Source organism: Halichoerus grypus, chromosome 1 (assembly GCF_964656455.1).
Source record: "Halichoerus grypus chromosome 1, mHalGry1.hap1.1, whole genome shotgun sequence".
Lineage (NCBI taxonomy): Eukaryota > Metazoa > Chordata > Mammalia > Carnivora > Phocidae > Halichoerus > Halichoerus grypus.
This window is the reverse complement of record NC_135712.1, coordinates 23,074,312-23,086,849: the sequence shown is the minus strand read 5'-3', so window position 1 is coordinate 23,086,849 and position 12,538 is coordinate 23,074,312. Positions and strand designations below refer to the sequence as shown.

At 36.6% G+C, this 12,538-nt stretch overlaps 1 protein-coding gene and 1 pseudogene across 2 annotated transcripts in view; one reads left to right on the top strand and one right to left on the bottom strand.

Moving 5' to 3' along the window:
- The window catches only part of NCAM2 (neural cell adhesion molecule 2), a 511,417-nt gene that overhangs the window by 364,621 nt on the left and 134,258 nt on the right, over positions 1-12,538 (top strand). The window lies entirely within an intron of this gene.
- On the bottom strand, positions 5,516-6,354 carry LOC118530269 (glutaredoxin-3 pseudogene; annotated as a pseudogene).

Below are 12,538 nucleotides of genomic sequence, written 5' to 3'. Positions count from 1 at the left end.
AGTAATTCAGATCCCTATTCTCAACAATATTTTATTCAGTACCTTATTTATCATTCCTATCAACATTCAAAAATATTCTATTATTTTTTCTTTTATGTATATATTATATATAACATATACATTTTGCAGTATATCTGTAACATACACATATACCACTACACATACATGAGAATATACGTGTGTATACAGCATATAGATAGGCAGATGGTGATGATAGATAGATAGATAGATAGATAGATAGATAGATGATAGATAGATAGATAGATAGATAGATAGATAGATAGATAGATGATAGATAGATAGATAGATAATCTCATCGCCTCCGAATACCATCTGATTCTCCATCCTCTCTATTTACAGCAAAATCCCTTGAAAATGTTGTTTAACCTTGCTCTAATTTTCTTTCTCCAATATTTCCTGAATACAAACTTTGATCATATCACTCCACTGAAGCTCTCTGACAAGTTTACCAGTAACTTTCATCTTTTTTAACTTAATGGCAAATTATCAGTCCTCATTTTTTTTCTGCCTTCTCCTCATTTTCATTCTGCCAATGAAATTATCTCTTTTGCTTAAAGCATGTCTTTGGCTTGCAGTATGCTCCTGGTTTTTCTTTTGCCACACTTCTCACTACTTTCAGTACTACTTTCAGTACCCTTTGATCACTCTTTGCCTTCTAATTGACCTCTAAGTGATAGAGGGCCCCATTTCGGGGCTCATTCTTGAATTCCTTTCTCTATGTTTAGTCCCTTGACTTATTCATCTAGTCTCATGGCTTTGATTATCACTTGGATCCATTAAACTCTAAATCTCAACCAATGGACCTCTTCACTGAACCTTAGTCTTCTATATCCAATGGTATACCTTCATTTAGATATTTAATAAATAGCTGAAAATGAAAATATCCAGTACAATTCTGTACATTATCTTCACATTTGTTTCTTCCTCAGTCATCCCACCTCATTAAATGGTGACTCTTTCCTTACAGTTATATAGACTAAAATTCTTGGTGTTATTTTTGATTCTTGTCTATTACTATACCCATATTCTTTTTTTTTTTTTGCAAATCCTGTTAGCCCAATTTTAAATATATTCAAAACTTGATCATTTCTTAACACCTACCTGTTACTGTTCTGGTCCAAGCCATCATAATTACTTGCCTGGATTATTGCAATAACTTTTTAAGAGGTCTCAATACATCCCCATACCTCCCATCAGTCTCATTAAAATAGCTAGATTGCTCCACTTGAAACAAGCCAGATAATATCACTCTTTTGTTCAGAAGTTTCCAGTAGTTTCTCATATCATTCGGAAATTCATTCTATTACCTACATGGCTCTATATGGTAGGCTACTCTTCCAATTTCTGTTATCTCCTTTTTCCTCTTATTGTTACGGAACCTGGACTGAATCGCCCGATGGAAGAACCAAGCGGCCCTTGGACATCTTGGAGGATAGGAGGTTTATTTAACGCCGAGGGGCTCAGAGGAGAGTGGTCTCCAAAGGTCTGAGCCCCAAACACAAACAAAGGGGGCAATTTATACACTTCTACTTCCACATACTTGACACTTGTGGTGTGTGCGTGAAGTGGGGCTGGGAAAAGGACTTGGATTGGTGCATGCAGGAAGCAGAGCAGGGAGAAGAACCCAGAAGAACCCCGGGACAAGGACTGGGAATTTCTTGTTGGCTTGGTTGGCCATCTTAGGACACAGATTTTCTTTATCATTATGTCCTACTATTAAGGTCAATTAGTTTCAACCAGTAAGATTTCATATTCCTCCATCAGTCCTTGGATATTGCAAGTTTTTCAGTGGTGTTTCTACTTTATCCATCTAGAATATTAACTACAAATAGCAAGTCATAAGTGTAGTGAAAACTGTCACAAATCTTTGATGTACTGACTGCAGGTTCCAGTTACTTTGGAGTCTTCTGAGAGAGTCCTAGATGGCCAAATTGAAGTCTGTATAATAGATGATTGATTTGTTTTTTTATTAACATATATTATTTGTTTCAGGGATACAGGTCTTTGATTCATCAGTCTTACATAATTCACAGAGCTCACCATAGTACATCCCCTCCCCAATGTCCATCACCCAGCCACCCCATCCCTCCCACCCCCCTCCACTCCAGCAATCCTCAATTTGTTTCCTGAGATTAAGAGTCTCTTATGGTTTGTCTCCCTCTCTGGTTTCATCTTGTTTCATTTTTCCCTCCATTCCCCTATGATCCTCTGTCTTGTTTCTCAAATTCCTCATATCAGTGAGATCATATGATACTTGTCTTTCTCTGATTGAGTTATTTCACTTAGCATAATACCCTCTAGTTCCATCCACATCATTGCAAATGGCAAGATTTCATTTCTGATGGCTGCATAATATTCCATTGTGTATATATATATATATATATATATATATATATATATATATATAATTTTCACCACATCTTCTTTATCCATTCGTTTGTTGGTGGACATCTAGGCGCTTTCCATAGTTTGGCTATTGTGGACATTGCTGCTATAAACATAGGGGTGCCTGTGCCCCTTCAGATTGCTACATTTGTATCTTTGGGGTCAATACCTAGTTGTACAATTGCTGAGTCATAGGGTACCTCTATTTTCAACTTTTTGAGGAACCTCCATACTGTTTTCCAGAGTGGCTGCACCAGCTTGCATTCCCACCAACAGTGTAGGAGGGTTCCCCTTTCTCCGCATCCTCACCAACATCTGTCATTTCCTGACTTATTAACTTTAGACATTCTGACTGGTGTGAGGTGGTATCTCATTGAGGTTTTCATTTGGATTTCCCTGATGCCGAGTGATGTTCAGCACTTTTTCATGTGTCTGTTGGCCATTTGGATGTCTTCTTTGCAGAAATATCTGTTCATGTCTTCTGCCTATGTATTCTTGATTGGATTAGTTGTTCTCTGGGTGTTGAGTTTGATAAATTCTTTATAGACTTTGGATACTAGCCCTTTATCTGATATGTCATTTGCAAATATCTTCTTCCATTCTGTCGGTTTTCTTTTGGTTTTGTTGACTGTTTCCTTTGCTGTGCAAAAGCTTTTTATCTTGATGAAGTCCCAATAGTTCATTTTTGCCCTTGCTTCCCTTGCCTTTGGAGACGTTTCTAGGAAGAAGTTGTTGTGGCTGAGGTCGAAGAGGTTGCTGCATGTGGTCTCCTCAAGGATTTTGATGGATTCCTGTCTCACATTGAGGTCTTTCATCCATTTTGAGTCTATTTTTGTGTATGGTGTAAGGAAATGGTCCAGTTTCATTCTTCTGCATGTTGGCTGTCCCGACACCTTTGGTTGAAGAGACTGTTTTTTTTCCATTGGACATTTTTTCCTGCTTTGTTGAAGATTAGTTGATCATAGAGTTGAGGGTCCATTTCTGGGCTCTCTATTCTGTTCCACTGATTTATGTGTCTGTTTTTGTGCCAGTGGCCTACTGTCTTGATGATTACAGCTTTGTAATAGAGCTTAAAGTCCGGAATTGTGATGCTACCAGCTTTGCTTTTCTTTTTCAATGTTCCTCTGGCTATTCAGGGTCTTTTCTGGTTCCATACAAATTTTAGGATTATTTGTTCTATTTCTTTGAAAAAAGTTGATGGTGTTTTGATAGGCATTGCATTAAATGTGTAGATTGCTCTAGGTAGCATAGACATTTTCACAATATTTGTTCTTCTAATCCATGAGCATAGAACGCTTTTCCATTTCTTTGTGTCTTCCTCAATTTATTTCATGAGTATTCTATAGTTTTCTGAGTACAGATTTTTCTGCCTCTTTGGTTAGATTTATTCCTAGGTATCTTATGGCTTTGGGTGCAATTGTAAATGGATCGACTCCTTAATTTCTCTTTCTTCTGTCTTGCTGGTGTATAGAAATGTAACTGATTTCTGCGCATTGATCTTATATCCTGCCACTTTACTGAATTCCTGTATGAGTTCTAGCAGAACTCATTTTGGGGGGGGAGTCTTTTGGATTTTCCACATAAAGCCACTTTTGGGGGTGGAGTCTTTTGGATTTTCCACATAAAGTATCATATCATCTGCAAAAGTGAGAGTTTCACTTCTTCTTTGTCTATTCGGATGCCTTTTATTTATTTTTTGTTGTCTGATTGCTGAGGCTAGGACTTCTAGTACTAGCTGAATAGCAGTGGTGATAGTGGACATCCCTGCCATGTTCCTCAGGGGACTTAGGGGACAAGCTCTCAGTTTTTCCCCATTGAGTATGATATTCGCTGTGGGTTTTTCATAGATGGCTTTTATGATATTGAGGTATGTATCCTTTTTCCCTATACTGTGAAGAGTCTTAGTCAAGAAGGATGCTGTACTTTGTCAAATGCTTTTTCTGCATCTATTGAGAGGGTCATATGGTTCTTGTTCTTTCTTTTATTAATGTATTGTATCACATTGATTAGATTTGCAGTGGCTAAAGAGCTTCCTACTAAAGAATGAATGGGTCAACCAGGAAATTAAAGAAGAATTTTAAAAATTCATGGAAACAAATGAAAATGAAAACTCAACTGTTCAAAATCTTTGAGATGCAGCAAAGGCGGTCCTAAGAGGAAAGTATATAGCAATACAAGCCTTTCTCAAGAAACAAGAAAGTTCTCAAATACACAACCTAACCCTACACCTAAGGGAGCTGGAGAAAGAACAGCAAATGAAGCCTAAACCCAGCAGGAGGAGAGAAATAATAAAGATTAGAGCAGAAATCAATGAAATAGAAACCAAAAGAACAGTAGAACAGATCAATGAAACTAGGAGCTGGTTCTTTGAAAGAATTAATAAGATTGATAAACCCCTGTCCAGACTTATCAGAAAGAAAAGAGAAAGGACCTAAATAAATAAAATCATGAATGAAAGAGGAGAGATCACAAACAATACCAAAGAAATACAAATAATTATAAGTACATATTATGGGCAACTATATGCCAACAAGTTAGATAATCTGGAAGAAATGGTTGCATTCTTAGAGACATATTAACTACCAAAACTGAACCAGGAAGAAATAGAAAACCTGAACAGACCCATAACCGGTAAGGAAATTGAAGCAGTAATCAAAAATCTCCCAACAAACAAAAGCCTAGAGCCAAATGGCTTCCTAGGGGAATTCTACCAAACATTTATTTATTTTATTTATTTTATTTTACATTTTTTTAAATTTTATTATGTTATGTTAGTCACCATACATTACATCATTAGTTTTTGATGTAGTGTTCCATGATTCATCATTTGCGTATAACACCCAGTGCTCCATGCAATATGTGCCCTCTTTAATTCCCATCACCAAGCTAACCCATCCTCCCAACCCCCTCCCCTCTAGAACCCTCAGTTTGTTTCTCAGGGTCCATAGTCTCTCATGGTTTGTCTCCCCCTCCGATTTCCCCCCCTTCATTTTTCCCTTCCTACTATCTTCTTTTTTTTTTTTTAACATATAATGTATTATTTGTTTCAGAGGTACAGGTCTGTGAATCACAGACTACCAAACATTTAAAGAATAATTTTTTTTTTTTTTAATCGGATTTGAAGATGTTTATTGCATTCTGGTTTGATGAAAAACAAACAAAATATACATGTATTTAGCACGAGCTGGTGGGTTACACCGAGCCTAACTGGGTGTGCAGCAATCTGAGAATGGAGTCGTGAGCAGCCCCGCTGTGACGAAGGTTTCCTGCAGCAATCGGGCACAGGGCGTAACAGTCCCTAGTTCTCTCCTTTCAGCACTGGCAGCAGCTCACCATTGTCTCCTAGTTCCCTAACGATATCCAGACCTCTAACAAGCTCCCCTTTCACATACAGCTGAAGGTATGTGGGCCAATTTGAATAAGTTTTTAACCGCTGACGAACTTCTTCATCCTCCAATATATCAAATGTCTCGTATTCAACACCAGTATTATTTAGTATTTCCAGAATTTGTTTGCTGAATCCACATTTTGCTTCCTGTTTGTTTCCTTTCATAAAGGACATCACAGAAGCTTTATTTGTCAGTACTTTGAGCCTTTCCTCTAATTTGGGAGCTTTAGGGCAAATTGTATCTAGTTCATCAGATGCTTCAAGCTCCTTAATTATATCAAGTCCTCCTATGAGCTCTCCAGAAACATAGAGCTGGGGATAGGTGGGCCAGTTGGAATAGGTTTTGAGGCCCTGACGAACTTCTTCATCTGAGAAGATATTAAAATTGCTAAACTGAATATTATGTTAAGGATTTCCACCATCTGCTTGCTGAAACTGCAGCACGGTCCTGAGGAGTTCCTTTCATAAACAACATGCAAGGGGCGGCATGAGTTAATTTCTTCAGGCGAGGGTTGAGATCTTCTTTAGGATGCTCGTTACCACTGGGTGGGAAGGAGCCGCTAGATGCATGGCACTGAACTTTTTTGGTCAACTCTGGGGCATGTGCACATTCTTCTGAAACTGTTCCAAAAAATAGAAATGGAAGGAAAACTTCCAAACTCATTTTATGAGGCCAGCATTACCTTGATCCCAAAACCAGACAAAGACCCCATCAAAAAGAATTACAGACCAATATCCCTGATGAACATGGATGCAAAAATTCTCCCCAAAATACTAGCCAATAGGATCCAACAGTACATTGAAAGGATTATTCACCACGACCAAGTGGGATTTATTCCTGGGCTGCAAGTTTGGTTCAACATCTGCAAATCAATCAATGTGATAGACGATTAATTTTTAACAGGTATTAACTCTGAATATATTTAGGTTAGTTAATGAGTTCTTCAGGTAAACTAAGGATAAATTGCAGACCACTGTTCTTTCAATTACGAAATTCAAAGCCAGTTAAGAACTTAATCTATGTCTAAAACATGAGAGTTCATTTACTCTATGGACATTTGCATTCAAGTCTGAAGTTCACTATATTTTTTGGAGTCATAGGAGCTGTGATGATACAGGGACAAAATTTTAATAATAAAGATGTGTAATGCTAAAGTAATAGTAACATATCTATAGGTCAATAATTTGATTGAATTGATATCATCCTTTGATTGCTTAGTGAATTAATGATTTGTTTATCCATAAATTAATATATACTTTGGAGTCAAATGATAGAAAAGGTGATAATTAAGGGGATCCCATACACAATATATATAGAAGAAGGAGACTACCAAGCCATTAAATTGCACACTTTTCCTGTGTGTACCATAGAGGAGATGTTGGAGGTTTATTGAGGCCTTATCCATCTCTTCCTCTATTACACGAACCTGTCTGGCTGGCTGTTTTGATCAGCACCTTGAGATAGCACTTTACATATTTATTCACTAATAGTATGCCTTTTTAGTACCTTCTCATAAAATTACAACACTCTGCCCTGTAGTATAATTATTTGACCTCTTCTTATGCCTGCATATTCCAAAACACAATTAGAGCCTTGATGAAAGCTGTTTCTCATCAATATTATGTCTTGTAGCAAAGGTAGTATAATTTCCCAGACCATTTCTGCTTCCTGAGTCTTTAGCTCCACCAGATTGCCCTTTAATAATAATATTCTTAATTTTTTCATTATCTAATGATTGATATACATAACTGTAAAGATTCATCACAGACCTGTCTGATCCATAATTTTTGGATTGTTTTAGAAAAAGTAACTAAATATAGAAATATACGATGCTTTATCTTCCCTTCTTGTTTTTGACAAATTCCACAACGTACTTTCTCTTTCCCATGGTTTAGGGTTGTAACATTGATTAATTTATCCCATCAAGTATTTTTAATTCTCTTCCTCTTTTTCATGATTGTCTTAATAACTTCTATGAGATCCTCTCTGAAGACTTCTTTCTCCTTAATTGAAGACTCGTAATAATGATGAAAAGTTTGGTTTGTATATACAGTCTTTCTTTTAACTTCCCTATTCTTTATGGAGGATTACTTTATTTACTATAAAACAAGCAAAATCCAAACCGAAACAAAAGCAGCTCAATCAGGTTTATATATTTGTTACATACAGTTTTAATTTCTAGCCATTTCTTGGAGGTAGGTTGTTTCTGTGTCTGTGTAATGATTTGATGAAATTGCAGTTTTGAGTATTTTGGTGTATGGTGAGTAGTTTCTGGTTTTTACATTCATGCCTTATATAAAGCATTTCCAATAAATATACACTGCTCTCATTTAAGATGATTATGTTAATTATATATGAGTCAGATAGTAACACAGCTACCCAATGCATGGTTATGAGACATGAAATAAAGTATTTAATCACTCAGCATAGCTCTCTGTTCAAAAAGGAGCATATATTTGCTATAATACTAGTGGCACGTATAATAATTATGTACATTAGTTATATAAAAGTTCTTATCTATCCAATGATGTAGGTAGACATTGGAATATATATTTGGCATGATGTAATTTTTCAAAAAGAATGAAAAATGTACACATACATTGCCAGGTACATTTTTTTTCTTCCCATTTTTTTGTTTGTTTTTTTATTTGAATTCCAGTTAGTTAATATATAGTGTAATCTTAGTTTCAGGTATAGAATCCTCAGATAAGAATCTGTTTTATGGGGGGCGCCTGGGCGGCTCAGTTGGTTAAGCGACTGCCTTTGGCTCGGGTCATGATCCTGGAGTCCCGGGATCGAGTCCCACATCAGGCTCCCTGCTCGGCGGGGAGTCTGCTTCTCCCTCTGACCCTCCCCGCCTCGTGCTCTCTCTCTCATTCTCTCTCTCTCTCATTCTCTCTCTCTCTCTCTCTCAAATAAATAAATAAAATCTTTAAAAAAAAAAAAAAGAATCTGTTTTATGGATCCCCCCTTTTTTTAATCCCTATGTTCAACTGTACACATTTTTTTCCTGTGGTTGACTTCAAGTTTCATAGCATTGTGGTTGGAAAATATGCATGGTATGATCTCAATTTTTTTGTATTTGTTGAGGCCTGATTTGTGACCCAGTATGTGATCTATTCTGGAGAATATACCATGTGCACTCTAAAAGAATGCTGCTTTAGGATGAAATGTTCTGAATATATCTGTTAAGTCTGTCTGGTCCAGTGTGTCATTCAAAGCCACACTGATATTCTGCTTATATGATCTGTCCATTGCTCTAAGTGGGGTGTTAAAGCAATCCGCTATTATTGTGTTATTATCAATGAGTTCCATTATGTTTGTTATTAATTGTTTTATATATTTGGGTTCTCTCAAGTTAGGGGCATAAACATTTACAATTGTTTGATCTTCTTTTTGGATAGACCCCTTTATTATGATGTAGTACCCCTTTATTATGATGAATCTCTTGTTCCAGTCTTTGGTTTAAAATCTAGTTTGTATAAGTATGGCTACTCCAGCTTTCTTTTGACATCCATTAGCATGTCTCCATCCCCTCATGTTCAATATGCAGGTATCTTTGGTTCTAAAATGAATCTCTTATAGGCAGCATATAGATGGATCTTTTTTTTTTAAATCAGTTCTGACACCCTGTGTCTTTTTATTGGAGCATTTAGTCCATTTACATTCAGAGTGATTATTGATAAATATGAACTTAGAGCCATTGTATTACTTGGTAAGTCATTGTTTCTGGAAATTTTCTCTGTTCCTTTCTAGTCTTTGTTGCTTTGGTCTTTCTTTCCCGCTCAAGAGTCCCATTTCTTGCAGGGCTGGTTTCGTGGTCATGAACTCTTTCAGTTTTTGTTTGTCTAGGAAACTGTTTATCTCTCCTTCTATTCTGAATGACAGCCTTGCTGGATAAAGTATTCTTGGCTGCATATTTTTCCCATTCAGCATGTTGACTATATCATGCCACTCTCTTCTACCCTAACGAATTTCTGTAGAGAGGTCTGCTGCTAACCTTTTTGTCTTCCCTTAAGTTAGGGACTTCTTTTCTCTTGCTGCTTTTAGGATTGCTTTTCCTTATCTCTATATTTTGCAAATTTAACTATAATATGTCTTGAGTTGGCCTGCTTTTGTCAATTTTGCTGGAAGTTCTCTGTGACTCCTGGATTTGGATGTCTGTTTCCTTCCCCAGATTAGGGAAGTTTTCAGCTATAATTTACTCAAATAAACCTTCTCCCCCTTTTTCCCTTTCTTCTTCCTCTGGGATTCCTATGATACAAATTTTATTACACATTATGGAGTTGCTGAGTTCCTTAAGGCTACATTCATGATCCAATATTTTTCTTTCTCTCTTCTTTTTAGCTTCATTATTTTCCATAATTTTATCTTCTATATCAAGTATTCATTCTTCCACATCTTCCATCATTGTGGTCATTACATCCAGTGGGTTTTACATCTTAGTTATACCATTTTTTTTATTTTTGCTTGATTAGTTTTTAGATCTTTTATCTCTGTGGTAAGGGACTTCCTGTTGTTGTCTGTGCTTTTCTCAAGTCCAGCTAGTATCCTTTGATTGTTGTTTTAAATTCTAGATCAGCCATATTACTTATATCAGTTAGATCTTTGGCCTGTGACCTTTTCTTGTTCTTTTTTTCTGGGGTGAATTCTTCTGTCTTGGCATTTTGTCTAGGTCTTTGTCTTCTTCTGTATGTTAGGAAAGCCTGTTATGTTTCCTGCTCCTGAGAGTAATGGTTTTATTAAGAAGAGGTCATATACTGTCCAGGGCCTGGCACTTCAGTAAGTGTCTCGGGTGTGTTCTGTGTGCATTCTGCTGCTGTGTTTTAGCTGCTCTTTCCCTCAGGTCAGTCCTCTGCAGAGTTTCTCCTTGCTTGCAGTGGGAGGTGTTTGGACTTTGGTCAGAGTGTGGCGAGTTTTAACTAGGTGTGCTCTGATCTTTTAGTTATAAAAGAGATTTGATGCTATTTCCACTAAAGCTGAAGCTTTGCAGAGCTCTGTGGTCAGTAGACATGGTATGTCTACTCAGTGGTGGTATGGGGAGGGGGGGCATGGTGTTGTGCTGCTTTTCTGGGGGATGGGCCCGCTGTGCTGGTTCTTAGGCACACTTTGACTAGTATAAATTCGAGCGAGGTGATGCATAATCATTGGAATCTTAAAATTTTAAAACCACTGAATGGTATCATAGAGTTGATATCAATGTAATACTTAACAAGACTGACCCCTGCCACCAAAGTCATGGTCTTTGAACAGGGAAGGTCATTGTGATGAAGAGCGAAGTCAAGGATACGTGCAAGCCATCCACAAATGTAATGGCAATTACAGACAAATTCAATATCTAGAGTTTTATTAGTAACATTATGGGTGTAATAAAATATAAATCCCATTATTCAGTAATTTAATTATTTATGTGTGAAATGTTTTATCATTTATCAGTAGGAATTTTGCTCTCCTATAGTAGTTTTTTCATCCTAATTTTAATTTTGTTCTTTAATGAACATACTACATATTTTTCATTGACAAAATATTATAAATAATTGGGATGTAGTTCATGGGATTGTGAGAAAAGTCTAGCAGTAGTAATGCACTGGTGAGTAAAAAGAAGATAGGAGAGTTACTATTTCTTTGTGAGACAGAATGCCTTTAGCTATCACAATGAAATGGATATTGTATAAACTTATATATTTATCACTTGGGTCTGGATATCAGATGTTTTATGTGAATTTATTTAGCATGTACTGACAAGTCCTAAGCTCTACAAATATTCACTCGTTTAATCTGCATAGCAATCCTATGAATGTTGCATTCTTATACCCATTACACAGAGAGAAACTGAAGTACATCTAAGTTAAATAATTAACTCCAGGTCACAAAGGTTGTAGGGTGGCACCATCAAGACATAAACTTTCCAGCCTGGTTCTGCAGTCTTAGCTGCTGTGTTATGCTAAAGTTGGCAGCACACCACCCAGGCATTAATATAAAATAAGCAGGTCACATTCTGAAAACCATCATTTTGACAATTGTTAGTTGGAACCCACCTTATATAATTTTTTTAAATTAAAATCTCTGAAAAGTTTATTCTACTTTCACTTTATATCAACATTTCATTTATTAACTTTTCAATTTTAAATATCAGTTTTAGGGGTCCCTGGGTGGCTCAGTCATTAAGCATCTGCCTTCGGCTCATGTCATGATCCCAGGGTCCTGGGATCAAGCCCCGTATCGGGCTCCCTGCTCCTAAGGAAGCCTGCTTCTCCCTCTCCCACTCCCCCTGCTTATATTCCCTCTCGCTGTGTCTCTCTCTGTCAAATAAATAAATAAAATATTATAAATAAATAAATAAAATAAATAAATAAATAAATAAATATCAGTTTTAAAGTAGTGAATATATAATATGGAACAGAATTAAAATATGGGTACATATCATAAAATATGAATATATGCATACATATGTATAATTTATGGACATACAATAGTTTACTAATGATAGAATATTTCCCATCCAGGGCTCTGTGACAGAAACCTAGAAATACTCTTGTCCTCTTTTCTTTCATCACCACGTCTCATTCAATCATTTACTAAACACTGTTGATTCCTCTTCAATACATTTCTAGAATGTATTCTCTTCTTTCCATCTCCACTACCACTACCTTTATCATTATCAGTGCAGTGTGCTTCCATTGGGCCTCTCTTCCTCCTCTTGAATTCCTTCTTCACTCCACAGCATGAATGATCTTTTCAAA